The sequence below is a fragment of the Lepidochelys kempii genome, chromosome 7 (genome assembly GCF_965140265.1).
Source record: "Lepidochelys kempii isolate rLepKem1 chromosome 7, rLepKem1.hap2, whole genome shotgun sequence".
Taxonomy (NCBI): domain Eukaryota; kingdom Metazoa; phylum Chordata; order Testudines; family Cheloniidae; genus Lepidochelys; species Lepidochelys kempii.
The window spans coordinates 117,565,957-117,582,711 of record NC_133262.1 but is presented as its reverse complement, the minus strand read 5'-3'; the positions used below and the strand labels follow the sequence as shown (position 1 = coordinate 117,582,711).

Genomic DNA, 16,755 nt, shown 5'->3' with positions numbered 1-16,755 from the left:
CATGTGGAATTACACATAGGGGCCACCACTCAAAGAAGAAATGGAGGTTACTTACCTGCAATTGGAGGTTTTTCAAGATGTGTGTGTGGTCCCTATCTGTGTCTTGCTATCCACCTTTCTTCCCCTCTGCTTTGGATCCTATCTGATTTGCTGTAAAAGAAGGACCTGGAGAGGTATTAGTCCATGCCACCCTTTATTTCCTTGGTTTGGAGCATAAGAGAAGCAACTGCACATGTGCAGACCAACAGATACTACTTGCCCCAAATCTCTGATCTCACTCTAGTGCATGGAGAACATGTGTACCCGTATGTGGAATACAGATAGGGACCACACATCTTGAAGAATCTCCAGTTGCAGGTAAGTAACCATTTCTAGTAATTGCCTGTTACACTCCCACTTGTTGTGTACTCCCTATTTTGTTCAACACTACAGTCAGTCCAGGTAAGATTAACTCTTCTAGATCAGCACCCAATGGCAATTGTTGGGAGTTTTGCGTGCTTGTCATCCTTCAGTCTTAAGCCCTTAGAAAATTGAGCAGCTATGCTGTTTACTACAGAAATCAAGTATTCGTTGTACAACTACTTTTCATTTGCTAAGATTGTCCCACCAGCCTTAAATTTGTTTTCAGATTTTAATTCCTTCATATATTCTTGTATTAAATTTATGAAACTTCCCCATGCAAGCCCAGATATATTAGATAATCTTTGTCATAACAATGATACAACCTCTTACCAAAATATCTCGTTAAGATGGTTATCTGAGGAATTTTGGCAGCCGTAAGGTGGCTGTACATGTTTGAAAATTTAGCCCAGCATCCTTTGTCGTATGTCAGACTTTATTGCAGTATCTTGAAGAGCCTTGTAAAAATATGTACTACTTTATTTCCCCTGAAAAACATTTTTTTTTTTGTTTAGGATCTGTCTCTAAAAAAATGATTTCACAAATGGTCCTTATTTTAAACAAAAGGTATCCAGTATTTACAAGTACCCTGTGGTACAGATTTTTGAAAAGGCATGGTGTCAGAGTCTTGCATAATGACAGGTTTCAGAGTAGAGCCGTGTTAGTCTGTAAAAAGAAAAGGAGTACTTGTGGCACCTTAGAGGCTAACAAATGTATTCGAGCATAAGCTTTCGTGAGCTACAGCTCACTTCATCGGATGCATACAGTGAAAATATAGTGGGGAGATTTTATATACACAGAGAACATGAAACAATGGATGTTACCATAGAGACTGTAACGAGTGAATATTAGAGATTCAGGAATTAAAGAAAAACATTTGTAATGATACCTTGAAAAGAATTAGGAAATGGAGTTTTTCTTTTTTTAAGAGACATTTAGTTCTCCCTTAAATTATTGTGGACCAAATTCTGCCTTCAGATGTGTGCACATCTATCATTTATTTCAGTCAGAATTACAGGCATCAGTTTATTATACTTTTTTCCTAGAGAGCTCTGCATGGCTTGTTGGATCATACATTAAAATCTAATGTATTGCATAGGGGCTCAATAACAAACTACGGTAGTTATCTTGGAAGCAGGTTTTTTTTCTCCTCTGAAGAGAAATTCCATTGCTTTACTCATTAAATTTCTTCATCAGACTTGCAAAATTGCTTTTTTGTTGTAAATTGCCCAGGTATGTATCCAATTTTTAATCAATCTCAAAGAAATGGACCACTTAAACCATTTCTAGTTTTTAAATGGATTTAATTTAACTGGAAGAAATTGCACTTCAATTTGGAAATATTAGTGTTTTGAGGCTATTTTTCCTGGTTATGTCTTAAACCTCTTCTGTATATGAAGAAGGTTCTTTGTGATTTATAGATAAATAACTTCCTTAAAGCTTGCAACATATTTGCAGTTGTGCTATTGTGTTTTACAAAAGGTCCACAAAGATTTTATATAATCAGTTACATAAATAGAAATACCACAGTGACAGAGGCCTTAGAAATACCTGAGATATATTATTATAGGTGATATTTTCTGATATATCTCACCCTTTTATTAAGAACTTCTAACTTAACATAACTGTTAGCTGATATGCTGTTGGGCCATCAGAAGGCCAAAGGACTACACAATAGCCCTTGGTATTTTCTGTGATGGAGTTAGGGAGAAAGGGTGTCTTTGCCCTCATCTCTAGTTATTTTTAATGCATTCCCTTTCCTGCCCCTTCTTCCAGTCATTTGAATGATTGTTTAAGATGAGGTACGCTGCACCTTAGCCTAATAAATTTTCATATGGCTTTAGTATTGGTCAGCCGCTCTACATAGTTGCTTCAGGCATCACACCTGAATGTGTTCTCTGTGACCAATTGTCTGCCTTGTGGAAGGTTATGACAATTTGAAGACAGTGTGTAAGCAGTTTGCACAAACAGTCCAGACCAGACACAACGTTATGTGTTATCCCAGAGCAATCCTCCTCTCCTGCCAACAAAATTAAACCTTAACTGCACATAAAACTGTTGTTGCCAGAATGCTATTTCTTCGTATATATTAATGAGCAAAAAAAGGCGGGAAAAAGAAAAGTTGGAGCTCAAGAATATAACGTATATACCCTGTAATTCTACCTTTTCCTCGTGAAAATAGGCTAGTCTGAAAATTGTTTTGAATGCTCTCTATGTACAAACATTTTGAGGTTATATACATTATCCTTACCAGCGTAACTGATATGGGTCACCACCTGAACCTGCAAAGCAATAAAAGCCTTTTCCACATTCCAAATACATTGTTTTGTCAGGCTTTTGGGGGATAAAGATCTATTCTGAATCTATTAATTTGAATTAATACAAAAATGAATATGGCTCAAATACACTGCAAACTTATCAGCAAGTTCCATGTAACTTAGTGGCATGCCGATGCTTGTGAGGCAAGGGTTTTGTGGGCCATGTTTGGAGTGTTTTATATTTGTGATTTCTGGCTTTTGAGGTTAAATTGAAAATACATGGAAAAATATCAGTCGGTCCACATAGAGTGGAATTTAACAAGCTTCTTCTCATCTCTGTGTGGCTTCTTTGTAATCCCAATCCTGACCAGTTTTGAGTAACTTCTAGTTAAGAAGGAGAATAAAACTGATGCAACAAGTAGAAATCTGGATGGTGCAACTACTATAATTTTAAAAACAAACAACCAAAAAAATCCCAACCTGATAACGTTAAATATTTCTTTCCAATCTACATTCATTTGTATCCAAACTCGAAGTATTGCCCAGTGATCAAAACCAACAATTGTAAACTCCCATTCCCATCCCTTCCCAAAAATACAAACACAATGAACTGCCAAGCTAGGGACATACAGTTTCAAATACTAAAACCACCAATAAACCACCAACCGTCTTCCTTCCAACAGTCTTTAGCTTAACCCTTAAACCAGATTCTCTTTACAGGTTGTTCTTTGGAGTAGACAGTACTTTCTAAAAGCATACAATGCACTCTCATTATTATGAAAGAAAAGCCTACGTCTTCCTTGATTTTATGTGACTACGCACAGTCTCCCAAAATGCTTATGGGGCCTGTTATAAATGTGGCTTCTAGTTTGGGGCGTTCTTTTTTTTCTAATAAAAAGACAACGGAAATCATTGACAGGCAGCTGTCACCATCTATTCTACATACTGTAAATGATCTAAATTTTTTTTGCATGTTCTTAGGCTAAGGTGGACATCTCTAATTCTATGAAAAAAGTAAAAGCAATGTTAGATTTTTCCAGAAGTACAAAAAACAGATGCATGAATCAAATAATAAAGTAACATAGAAAAGATCAAGCATGCTTTCTTCTTCTGTAGAGCAGACTGTGGTATGTGCCCTCAAGCTTTGATGACAGAGCAAAGTTTTCCTCCTTTATGCTGTAGCTAGAAATGTCATGTTTATCTGGGATAGGCTAACAAGGAGGCTGAAGTGACTCGTTTCCAGGCTTAGCATGGGCATATGTTGCTTAAATCAAAATAAAAGTAAGAGTAACAGTGACTTTTTCACATAATAGAATAAATATTGAAACATTTCTACATATTTTTCTGTTCTGTTGGAAATTAGAAAACAAAATAACCTGGAATAATTGTTCAGGGAAGAACTCTTCAGCAGCAGTGACTGTGACTCTCTGTAGGTTTGAAAATGAGCAGGGGCCATCTGTTGTATTTGGTTAGAAATAATGAATTTATTCAAAACCAATCCAATATTAGTGGTTTACAGTTTAAGTCAAACTTTTAATGTGCTTGGTTTGCTTTTCCTTGAGGAGAGACTGTGAAAGAGATCCTCTCTCCCCCTCATCTTGGCCCCCAGTAGAATATAAATGCAGTTTATACACTGCATGTATTAAAGGGTACCCATTTGTGCCACCCTGGCTTTTAGGATGATTATATCCCTAACACATGGTACAGGCTTCCCTTCAGCTATGTAGACATGCTTCTGTTTTTTTCTTTAAATTGAATAAGTCCAGGTGAGAGAGAAGACAGTTTAAATCACAGGGAAAAAGTTTTGTAAAGTGAAGCTAGTTTTGCATCCTGAAAAATGTTTGAAATCCCTGCAATGTCCAGAATGTTTTGCTTAGCATGTCAGGCATGTAGCTCATGTGATATGCTATTTGTGTTGCTCATTTGAGAGCATCTTTTGTTTTGCCCAGACGTGAGGTAGAATTACACAAGAAAACGAGATAATTGCTGGAAAGCAATAGTAACTTTCACCTGGAGTGTTTAAAATGTGTGGGGAGGACAATATTATTACTTTTCCTTCTTATAGCTGATCGACTGTATCAGTCATTGTTTGTGTTCTAGCAAGGCTTCTAACAGTAAGCCTTCAGCAGTTGTTCAGAATTCAGGGATATATGTGCTCGTTGGTTTGGGCTACTGATCATTCTGTATTCTCCATTCACTGCACTGGCTGCCTCTAAACTGATGATTTGACTTTAAATTGGTTTCCTTAAGAACTAGGTTAAATTATCTTCTATTATTGAGGCTTATGAGATTCCAGGACCCCCATTCAACTCTTAGTATTTACATTTGTAATCACTTCAGTGGATGGTGTTGGAGAGGGGAAGAAACCAGGTCAAGCCCTCTAGTACGATGAATCAGTAGCTCAAAACTTTGGGATTCTTATGCACATTTATGTAAGTAGAACTTGATCCAGAACAAGAAGGGGTGGGGCTTTCTTAAGGCATCCTGTGTTGCTTCTGAACTTATTAGTTCAAGGGTTTTTTTGTTTTGTTTTTTTGCTTTTAAATGATTCGAGGAAACCTTTGAGGGTGTAAATCGACCACAGAAGAGGTAATGTGTGTCCTATCATCAACCCTCAGGGATTCCACTAAGGAAGACAAATTTAATTTGCAATAAAAGGCTCAGTAGGAGTCTGGTAAAATATGGCTCTTACCTGGCCAACTCCTTCCTGTCCAGCAGTGCAGCCATGCAGAGGAGCACTTGTGAGTACTTTTGAGCAACTACAAAACCCTCTGAGTGGAATCATTGGAGCATGTTGCCCTCGGAGAATCAAGCCACCCACTTGCTGAGTCAAGAGAAATACATTGCACACCAGAATTTTGTTACTCCTACTTACCTAACATTTTTGTTCTGTTTTATTGAGAGGTAGCACAATGTTGTTCACTGGATTCAACTGGCACAGGCTTAGGAATTTTATATTTTAATGTGTTGTATGTGTGTGACTTTTTGCCTTTTAAACAGGATGCTTCTGTTTACATAGTGAAGCAAGATGTTTTGAACTATGAAGTTATGTCAGTGGTTTTTGAGCAGTTATTAAATGTGTCAGCATGACCACTGTAAACCTTGTCTACTGTGGTTTGCAAGTTACCTATAAAAAGCCCATTCTGTGTCTAAACATGCATCCCAAGTTCAACAGCATCTTCTAAAGATCATAGAATCCTAGAAATGTAGGTCTGGAAGGGAACTTGAGAAGTTAAGTTCAGCCTCCTGCTCTGACGTAGGACCAGATAAACCTAGACCATCCCTTACCAGTATTTGTCCAACCATTTTTTAAAAACCTCCAGTGTTTGGTATTTCACAGCCTCCCTTGGAAGCCTATTCCAGATCTTAACTACCCTTCTAGTTAGAAAGATTTTTCCTAATATCCGTTGATGCAGGTTAAGCCCTTTATCATAGAATCATAGAATATCAGGGTTGGAAGGGACCTCAGGAGGTCATCTAGTTCAACCCCCTGCTCAAAGCAGGACCAATCCCCAGCTAAATCAAATTTACTTTCCTGATGTTGTCCTTCCCCACTAAGTACAGGGCCTGTGCTTTCTTTTGGCATGTTGGTCAATATAAAAAGTATAAATGCAAAAAAAGTGTTTTTTAAGTTTTTTTTGTTTTGTTTTGTTTTCTCCTTTCTGCTGCATAACTCTGTCTCTGGAAGGAACGTTCCTCAGCGCAGCAGAAGGCTAGTGTAAATGCTCTGAGGCTGAGAGTTCCAAATGATCTACCCTGAAGGGGTGTATGGGGGGTGAGAAAAGGTCACTGGATCTGCTTTGTAAAAATCTGCTGTCAGGGAACATATATGTAGGAGCACAAAAGGACTCAACACTGCACCTCTGCATCTTGCACTCAGGTAGGGGCATGGATTCAGAACCACTCAACCCTCATTGAGTTCCTTCCTCCAAAACCTGTTTTTTCTGATTTTGTGCTTGGAGGAATAAACTGCGTCTCTATAGAAGCAATGGATAGCATATTGATTAGAAAGGTTATACAACACATCATCAGATCTCTTTGGGTTCAGTGAGGGTTGTTCATTGCCTTCCTGGAAAATTCTTCACCACCTCGTCTGCTAAATTCTTGAAACACTCCAACTCACACATGAATAGATTTAAGTTCCGTTAGGGCAAATATCCATTTTTACAAAATAATTATGTATTAACATGATTAAATTCACTATGGTCTTTCAGTTGGTGTTTTAAATTAGTATTTGTGTTAAAATATGTATTTACAAATAGTTGGTATTGTTAAAAAATATGTAGACTAAAATGCTTCACTCCAATATAGAGGACAAGTCCAAGTTCACCTGCCCCACTCCAAACCAACCATTGGCTTGTGTATGATGATGGGTGGTGGTGCCAGCAGTGGAGGTGGAGTTCAATCACCATGAAATAGTTGTGCCCCTAAGGGAAGCTACAGGGTTTGGATCCAATAGCCCAAAAGTAGTGTTTTAAACTACTATTGGAAACCTTGAGTCATCCTTAACACTCCTGTTGTCACCTTTCCTTTTCTTATTCGTATGAGTTTAAGGGCGTATAATTATATGCTTTTTACCTTAAAATGTCTTAGCTTTTGGCTCGTTCTCTCTCAAATGTAATGTTGTTTAAATATACAATTACTTTGTATTTAATATGTAATTCAGCTTCACAAGATTCTCAAAAATATGTTTCTGTTTACAGAAACATGTTCCAATACCTGTTTGAAAAAAAGTGTGACATTTTACCAGCTTAAATTTAGATTTCTCATGAATTTTATTCCTCTTATTTAAAATGTATAATACAGCAGTATTCAGAGGGCCCAGTCAGGACTGAGGACCCATTGTGTGGAGTGCTGTATAAATACACATGAAGACACAATCCCTTTCCTGAAGAATTTATTATCTATCACTTGTTGCAGTTTTATCTTTGCCACAGATTTCCAGTTAGAAATGACCCTTGTAGAATACACTGCTGGTTGGGTTTCCAAATCCCTTTTTTGGGAACATTTAAACAGTTGAGTTCTACCTCTAAACTATCAATAGGTGGCAGTGTTTAAAAAAGCATTAGTGTTACCTTTAGTTGAGGCATGAGGTTGCTAAACTGGTAACTGTTAAAGGTCAGTATTGCTACTATGTTATGAAGAGGAGATGGTCCAGAAGTTTGGGCTATAAAAAGACTTGGCCACATATTGCAGTGTGCAAGATCAGTTGTTCATGTAAACGTTTGTAAAATGTACCAGTTGCTTCATGTCTGTCATTTGGATTACCCACCCGTCACAACTTTTGACCCTTCATTAAACCAAAGGAGCAGCTGTTTTTGCCATGATATTTCTAATGATAATCAAGACCACCATAAAATCAAAGAGACTTCTGATGTGATGTGGAATCAAATAGAAACTTCCCTAAAACTGAAAGGAATACGTCCAAGTAATGAAATAGAAGAACTTTTATTCTATTGCATAATGACAGGTTTCAGAATAACAGCCGTGTTAGTCTGTATTCGCAAAAAGAAAAGGAGTACTTGTGGCACCTTAGAGACTAACCAATTTATTTGAGCATGAGCTTTCGTGAGCTACAGCTCACTTCATCGGATGCATCCGATGAAGTGAGCTGTAGCTCACGAAAGCTTATGCTCAAATAAATTGGTTAGTCTCTAAGGTGCCACAAGTATTCCGTTTCTTTTATTCTATTGTATCCTTCCCAGTTCAAAGTGGTGCCTTTTTAGGGGACATATGAAAATCTGTAGGATGTTTGATTAACTACTGTAAAAAATGCAATCCTTCCAGCATGCACAATCAGCATGCCAACTGTGCACATTCACATGAATATTAAAGCCCTCTCTTCTGCTACAGAGTGGACTTTGGAGTGAGCCTGAAAAACTTGATATTGCAAGAGGATGTTAGGAGGCCAGAAGGTACTAAAGAGGATATATTTGTAAAACAGAGAATTCTTGGCTTCTAAGAATGATCTTCATAATTAAAACCAAATGTATGGTAAAACATGTTTCTTGCACTTGTCATAGTTATATCTCAGTGGAATCTTAGATACATTTCACTGCCCATAAGAGTGAGGGAAATTGTTCTGTGACCGTTTACAGATAGAACTGCAAAGACCGATAATGAATTATGTTCTGTTAAAAGTTGAATTAAAGTATATGACTGACTGTTGTCTATCACGGTAATTTTAGCTACATTCAATTATATAATGAAGCATTGTCAGGTTAGAAATACTACTTTTTAAAAGACTTATCTTTTAAATATTTTATAGAAGCTGAATGAAATTGAGTTAACTTATTCTTTCACTGGAGCCGGGTCCAAGACCCTTCTCAAACTAGATCAAGTTCAAAATCCCGGTCTGGATCTTATGTAGGCCTGTCTCTCCCGCTTTCCCTTTTTGCTGATGCTTGCTTTCCTATTTCACTCAGTTTGGACAATGAAAATAAGTTAGGTCGTGAGAACCAAAAATTAAAACTTTTGCAATGCTGCAATGTTTGTGTTGCCAAGACTGCATCAGAATCCTTAAATCCAAACAAAGAAAAACAGCTGTGTTTATTAAAATGTGAGTTATTAAAAATGTTTGAGAAGATATTTCTATTGGTTTGTTTTAAAAAGCTTTTCTAAAATGTACGTTTGGGTCTAGAACTACCTGACACTGTTCTGAGACTTTTCTTCAGCTTTAAATAATAAAAAAAAAAAATCATGAAAGTTGCATGATCTATAATAAAGAGAGTACATAAGAAACCTAATTCCTTCCCTCAGATTTGACTATATTAAATCAATGACAATCCATCAAAATAGCAATAAGCATTTTGGGAAAGGATTGAGGAAACTTGGACGTTGTTAATATTCAGTAAATATTTACGTAGATCATTGACAAATTCTGAATGTGAAATATTGAATCATAGTACTTCTGTTGCAGGGATCTCTGTGCTTTTACAGGGATGGGTAAGCATTATCATCCCCATTTACAGATGAGAACTCAAGGCATTGAGAGGCTAAATAGATTGCCCAAGGTCATGCAGAAAATCCACCGCAGCCAGAGTAGATCCTGGCTCTTGTGAATCAGGCCCCTATTCAGGAAGGTACTTAATCGTGTAATTTTAAGCATGTGAATAATCCTGTTGAAACAAATGGGATTACTCACAAGTTTGAAGTTATTCCCATGCTTAAGTATCTTCCTTGCACAGAGCCTGTCTGCTCTTCCATGCTGCTTTAAAATGGTAATGTACTATAAATGTGCTTATTGTAATAAAATATTTCTTCAATTATATTGGGTTTATTTTTATTCTGTGAAATATAATGCCTAGGACTTAACATAGTGTTAGTAAAATGATCTTTAATGTTTATTGGGCTTTAATGCTAGAAACCATTTATAAATAGTGAAATTTTATTCCATTCTGTACAAAATCAAGAGGTTAGGTTATCTAAATGCCTGCTGGAAATGGTGCGAGAGAATCCTGCATGAAAACAAATGGCACTGCTGACCCATCACATCTTTGCTTAACCTGTCAACAGTTTTATAAAGCAGAGGGAGTAGACTGCAGCACTCCTAAAAATGGTGCTGGAAACTAGTATTGGAAGACTTACCATTTGATTAATGGACATTTTGTAACCATTCATGCCACACTGTTTGTCAGATTCTTTTGCTTGCTTAGCAGAGCAAACTTGAGAGTTTAGCTGTTCAGTATTTGAGCCTGAGCAGATTTCTCTTCACACTGCCATAGTTTGACCACTTCTTTTCCCAAGCTATCCCAAAGTCATCTCCATGCTTTATTCTGCAATTAAAATAATAATCTTTTGTTGACATCGGTGGTGGTGATGTTGTATAGAAATGAATGATAGAAATCTAGTATTAGGATTTCACCACACAATCACCTACAGTAGGGAAGAAAAGACAGGCTTAGTAAGAGAAAAATGTTCAAAAATCATGCAGCAGTCATAGAAAAGAGAAAATGGCACTCAATAAAAGTGTAGTAAAAACTGTTATACTGTGAGCTTGAAAGGGGATGAGGGTAGGAAGAACAGAAGAAAACGGTACAAGAGAATAGTAGCAGTGTTGTATGCATTATTGTGAATTACAGTTCTAAATAAAGTTTGTAATTTAGAAAGAAATTAATCTGTTTCTTTTAAGATGCTTTTAAGCTTCTAGAGAGATGCATTTGAAAATTTGCATTCAAAACAACACTGTGATATCTACAGCTATTACATAGCAACAATCATCCTAGCATCTAAGCACGGACATTAATAATCAGACATGCCTCTTAGAGTGCAGTCTTCATACACAAATTATTTTCAAATTATTGTTTGTTTTTTCTTGTAATATCCACTGTGTGCCAGGTGCTTTCCAAAAATAAAAGAAGGCAAGGTCCCTGCCGAAAAGAGAATATTTTTTTTAAAAAAAGATAAAATATAGTGAAAGGGAAACAACAAATTAACGAGGTAGCCATGTTGTGACTGGCCACTTCCTGTTAACATACAGCTTTAACAACCCAATTTGTTTTGTGTTTAATAGGTCATCTTGAATTACCATGGTGTAAGGATCATTGTAGTCATTGTGATAGAGGGAGGTGTTCAGTAGCAACAAAGAAGGCATAGAGATGTTTGTGGAGTGGACAGATCTGTGGTGGCTTGAATCTTGGAACTTCCCCTCCCCCCCCTCCTCTGTTGATATTATCCACGCTCACCCATTTCTCACCACAAGACTATATTGTTCCATTCTCTCTTCACTGCACGAATACCTGTTTTACTTCTGTATGCTTATGCATTTCAGCTTTCCTTCCTCATCTCTGCAGTAATTTTGCCTATATGACTGTCTGTTCTGATCTACTAAGTGTTTTATATAAGAACAGCCATGCTGGGTCAGATCAATCAAACATCTAGCTCAGTATCCTGTCTTCTGACAGTGACCAATACCAGGTGTTTCAGAGGGAATGAACAGGGCAATTATCAAGTAATCTATTCCCTGTCATCTGCTCCAGCTTCTGGCAGTTGTAGGCTTAGGATGTCCAGGGCATGGGCCGCCATCCCTGATCATCTTGGCTAATACCCTTTGATGGAGCTGTCAGGATTCCTTCCCCTTTCTGAACTCTAGGGTACAAATGTGGGGACCTGCGTGAAAGACCCCCTTAGCTTATTCTTACCAGCTTAGGTTAAAAACTTCCCCAAGGTACAAACTTTGCCTTGTCCTTGAACCCTATGCTGCCACCACCAAACGTTTTAAACAAAGAACAGGGAAAGAGCCCACTTGGAGACGTCTTCCCCCAAAATATCCCCCCAAACCCTACACACCCCCTTTCCTGAGGAGGCTTGAGAATAATATGCTAACCAATTGGTTGCAAAATCATCAAAGACCCAAACCCCTGGATCTTGGAACAATGGAAAAACCAGTCAGGTTCTTAAAAGAAAGGTAAAAATTATCTGTAAAAGCAGGATGAAAATACTTTACAGGGTATTCAGATTCAAAACACAGAGGATCCCCCTCTGGGCAAAACCTTAAAGTTACAGAAAACAGGAATAAACCTCCCCCTTAACACAGGGAAAATTCACATAAACGAAAGATAAACTAATCCGCCTTGCCTGGCTTACCTATATTGGTTGCAATATTGGAGACTTGGATTAGGATGGGTTGGAGAAGATGGATTTCTGTCTGGCCTCTCTGTCCCAAGAGAGGACAACCACGTAAACAAAAAGCACAAACAAAAGCCTTCTCCCCCCTCCAAGATTTGAAAGTATCTTGTCCCCTTATTGGTCCTTTGGGTCAGGTGCCAGTCAGGTTAGCTGAGCTTCTTAACCCTTTACAGGTAACAGGATGTTGCCTCTGGCCAGGAGGGATTTTATAGCACTGTATACAGAAAGGTGGTTACCCTTCCCTTTATATTTATGACAGGAGCTATCCTCCATGAACTTACCTAATTCTTTTTTGAACCCAGTTATACTTTTGGCTTTCACAGCATCCTTGAATTCCACAGGTTGACTGTGTATTGTGTGAAGAAGTACTTCCCTTTGTTTTAAACCTGTTGCCTATTTATTTCACTGGGTGACTCAGGGTTCTTGTGTTATGTGAAGGGGTAAATAACATTTTCTCCACACTATTCATGATATTGTAGACCTCTATCGTATCCCCCCTTAGTAGTTTCTTTTCCAAGCTGAACAGTCCCAGTTTATACACCCCTAATCATCTTTGTTGCCCTTCTCTGTACCTTTTCCAATTCTATTCTATATTTTTTGAGATGGGGTGCCTGCATGCAGTACTCAACGTTTGGGTGCATCACAAATTTATACAATAGCATTATGATTAGGGCTGACAATTAATTGCAGTTAACTCACGCAATTAACTCAAATTAATTGCAGTTGATTGCAGTTTTAATTGCACTGTTAGACAATGGAATACTAATTGAAATTTATTAAACATTTTTGGATGTTCTACATTTTCAAATATATTGATTTCAATTACAACACAGCACACACAATGTACAGTTCTCACTTTATATTTTATTACAAATATTTTCACTGTAAAAATGATAAACAAATTAAATGGTATTTTTCAGTTCACCTCATACAAGTACCATAGTGCAATCTCTTTATCATGAAAGGGCAACTTACAAATGTAGATTTTTTTAGTGGGACTTGTGCTGCTAAATCCCCATGTGTTGCTCTGAAAATGTGGCCTAGCAGTAGCTGCACCTGCAATGGATTGTTGCTATTGCTGAGGTAAAGTGACAGGCACTGGATCCACCACAAAGTGTCTCTCTCAAAAGACTAAGAATTTCACACCCTCAATTAAAGGGGCAGATATCCTTCTCATATCCACTAAAGTCAGTTCAGTGTTATCTGGCTTGAACCACAGCTAGCTAGCCCTGGTCTGTGCCCCAGTTTCAAGCAGACACTGAATAAGTCATTCAGTCTAGCCTCTAAAGTAAATTTACTTAAGTTACTGTTCTTATTTTCAGGGTAGGTTGTCCTGCTAGTTACAATTAAGACAGATAATTCAATTGCTCTTTACGGTAAAGTAACAATGGTTCAAATACTTAAAAATTGGACCTGGAGAACTGTATTTTTGTGTTGTTAATGCTCTCATTACTTAGAAAAAAGTGTAAACTGTCATACAGTGTCTCGTCTGTTTTAAAGTGGAGTTTCAAAGGCGAGGAAAATTATTCTATCAACTCAGTCTAAGTGGAAAAGAACAATAGGAGATGGATCAAAAGTGTAGTACTATATTAAGCTATTCTGTTGGTAACCCTCAGGCATTAGTTTGCCTCAATTTACTTTTATGAAACCAGATTTAGGTATACATTTTCTGCAAAATATTTGTGGAATTATGTTAGTCTGTATTTATTATATATGGGCTAAAGCAGATCTATTTTTGAACAAATGGTAACCTCCCTCTAATATTTCATGGATCTTTCCAATTCCACAAATGATTTGGGAAAGAGATGATGCTTAGACATGTAACTTATTTGTCTTGTTGATGTACAAGAGATTTGGTGGTGGCAGAACAGACCTGCTGTAACCTGAGAGAAATCACATCACCTTACTGTTGGAAAGAGATTTAGTTCTCAGTTAATTTTTTTCTCTTGGTAAGGAAATCAAAGACTTATTGAATTCTGTTCCTTTGCTTAATTAGATTTTGTTATGCTCTGGAACAAAGCTAATTATAAGGCATGAATCACCATTATGGTTAATAATCAGTCAGATTGGATGTTTAATCTCAAAGCACTTTCAAATGAAATCCAAAGGCTTCAGTAATAGCAGTGGTTAATTTGGGGTACTGAAAAATTTCAGAGTGGAGTTTGTGCTACATGGTGGAAGTGAAGGTGCCTAATGGTAATGAACAGTTTGATTCAGAAATTTGTTCTACTAGGGTCCTAAAAGGAAGAGTTAAGTCTGAATATTTTCTTGTAGGTCAGTTAATTTGGCATGTCCCCTGTAACTCCTGTCATTTCCAAATGCCACAATTGACTTTCCTGAAGTCTGCGCTTCTTGTGTTCACCCCCAAGGCACTGTCTTTGGTGAGAGAAATTTTCCATGTGTCTTAATCTCTTGATTTCAATCTTCCTCTTCCACACCTCTGTTTATCTCTTACCTCTTCTCTCTTCTTACCCCCAACCTCTTTGTCCACAAATTGCTTCTAGTATTTAATACAATTATTACTAACAGTTATTCCAGGTAAGACAGTGGACCACGCTATTCTGGGGAATAAAATCTACAAAGTATCAGGCTGGGAATGTGTGACGAAGGCTCAGTCTTGCAGCCTGAAATGAACTTTCTGTTGTATGTAATTAATTGAGAGAGTTTTTATTGTATAAAGCTTCATTTTCAGTGGAAAAGTCTGTATTGTAGTAATAAAGTTAAAACACACTCTTAAGTTTCCAGTCCAAGACAGATAGAAGCAAAACAGGAAATCCAGTGGAAATGGAGTGAGGAGGCCACACAGAGAAGTAATATAGCCACGTCAGAGCATCCTCCCCTTCCCCTTCCCCGCACCCCAAACACACACAGAGCCATCTCTCTTCCTTCTCTTTCAACACAGGAATTCAGCTCCATGTGAATGAGGACATAACTAAATGGAAGGGAGGTAGAGCAGTTGTTAGCTGACTCTGACTTTCTCCAACCCCACCCCACCCCTCAAATCCAACCAACTAACAAGAGTTTTATCTTATACCAATAAGAATTCAGGTGTTGGAAAAGCCAGATGCCTTGGGTATCTGAGTGAGTACAACCCACAGAGGGTAGGGATGCACACTTTCAGGTTTGATCCTTGTGTCCATTTGTTGTTACTGTCCTTTCTTGATCCAGTGGCAGGTTGCTATTTATGTAGGCAATGCTGTCTCTGTCATTTCTCTCCTTTTTTCCCCATGTTGCTCTATACTAGTGGCTCTCAACCTTTCCAGACTACTCTACCCCTTTCAGGAGTCTGATTTGTCTTGTTTACCCCAGGTTTCACCTCACTTAAAAACTACTTGCTTACAAAATCAGATTTAAAAACACAAAAGTGTCACAGCACACTATTACTGAAAAATTACTTGCTTACTTATTTTTACCATATAATTATAAAATAAATAAATTGGAATATACATATTGTACTTACATTTCAGCGTATAGTGTATATAGAGCAGGATAAACAATTCATTGTATGAAATTTTAGTTTGCACTGACTTTGCTAGTGCTTTTTATGTAGCGTGTTGTAAAACGAGGGAAATATCTAGATGAACTGATGTACCCCATTTACCCAACTTGGGCTGCATAGCATGAACAGGAAACAGATTAGCTAACACTATTCTGAGAGGTACTTACCACCACTTTCCTTTTTTTCCTGACCACCAGTGGAAGGGCCAGAACCAATAGCAGCACAGCAACTGAGCTGACCTTGCTGCTAGTTGGGTTAAGGACCCTTATATAAGCACAGAGAGAGAGAACCCCCTCATGCAGCTTGCCCAGTGATTCATGTAGCTTGGGTCTGGGTTTCCTGCAAGTCCCTAACCTTTATATCCTCACCAGCCCTGTGCTAAAGGGGAGAGGATGAGGCCGTTGTAGAGATCCAAAAACCATGCATGTTTTTCAGTGTGTCTGTCTGCACTTTTTTATTCAAGATGAGAAAAGAGGAATTGCTACTTTATATTTCCAAAGCATCTGTCAAACTGGATAATGTAGGAGCCTTTCCTTTCACCACTGGAAGATAGCCATCTCTGTGGGTGGAATGTGGGAGATGTTTAAGAGTGAAAAGCAACCTCACACAAGTTTAGGACAAGGTATGAAGTCTGTTGTATTGTGCAGTTTAAAATGCAAGCAGAATGTAATTTGCCCAAATGTCTATTTGGGTAAATTATGAAATACTGAGATTAACTTGCCTACTCTGTGAAAAATGCCATGGGATATTCAGTAACCGCAGGTGTTCAGGCCTTCAATTTTATATCCATGTGAAAAATGGCACCTCCAGTACCATGTGGAGAGTATTCGTCTGTTAGAGACTCGGAAGGAAGAGTGACAACTATTAAGTCAAAAATGACATGTCACGCAGCTGTCTGTTTGAGGTCTCCCATCTAAGTTATGGCCTGAAATGATATGGCTGCAGGCACCGTACACAGATAGTGCATATGTC

General features: G+C 37.8%; 1 protein-coding gene across 16 annotated transcripts in view; it reads left to right on the top strand.

Moving 5' to 3' along the window:
• Positions 1-16,755, top strand: part of ADD3 (adducin 3) — a 189,641-nt gene that overhangs the window by 115,094 nt on the left and 57,792 nt on the right. Inside the window, exon 1 of one of the 16 annotated variants that reach the window (XM_073354408.1) lies at positions 16,305-16,405. The exons of the other annotated variants lie outside the window; for them this stretch is intronic. The gene's annotated coding sequence lies outside the window, so the exon portion shown is untranslated. Of the gene's footprint in view, positions 1-16,304; positions 16,406-16,755 lie in introns of those variants that run through there. 16 annotated transcript variants of the gene reach the window in all.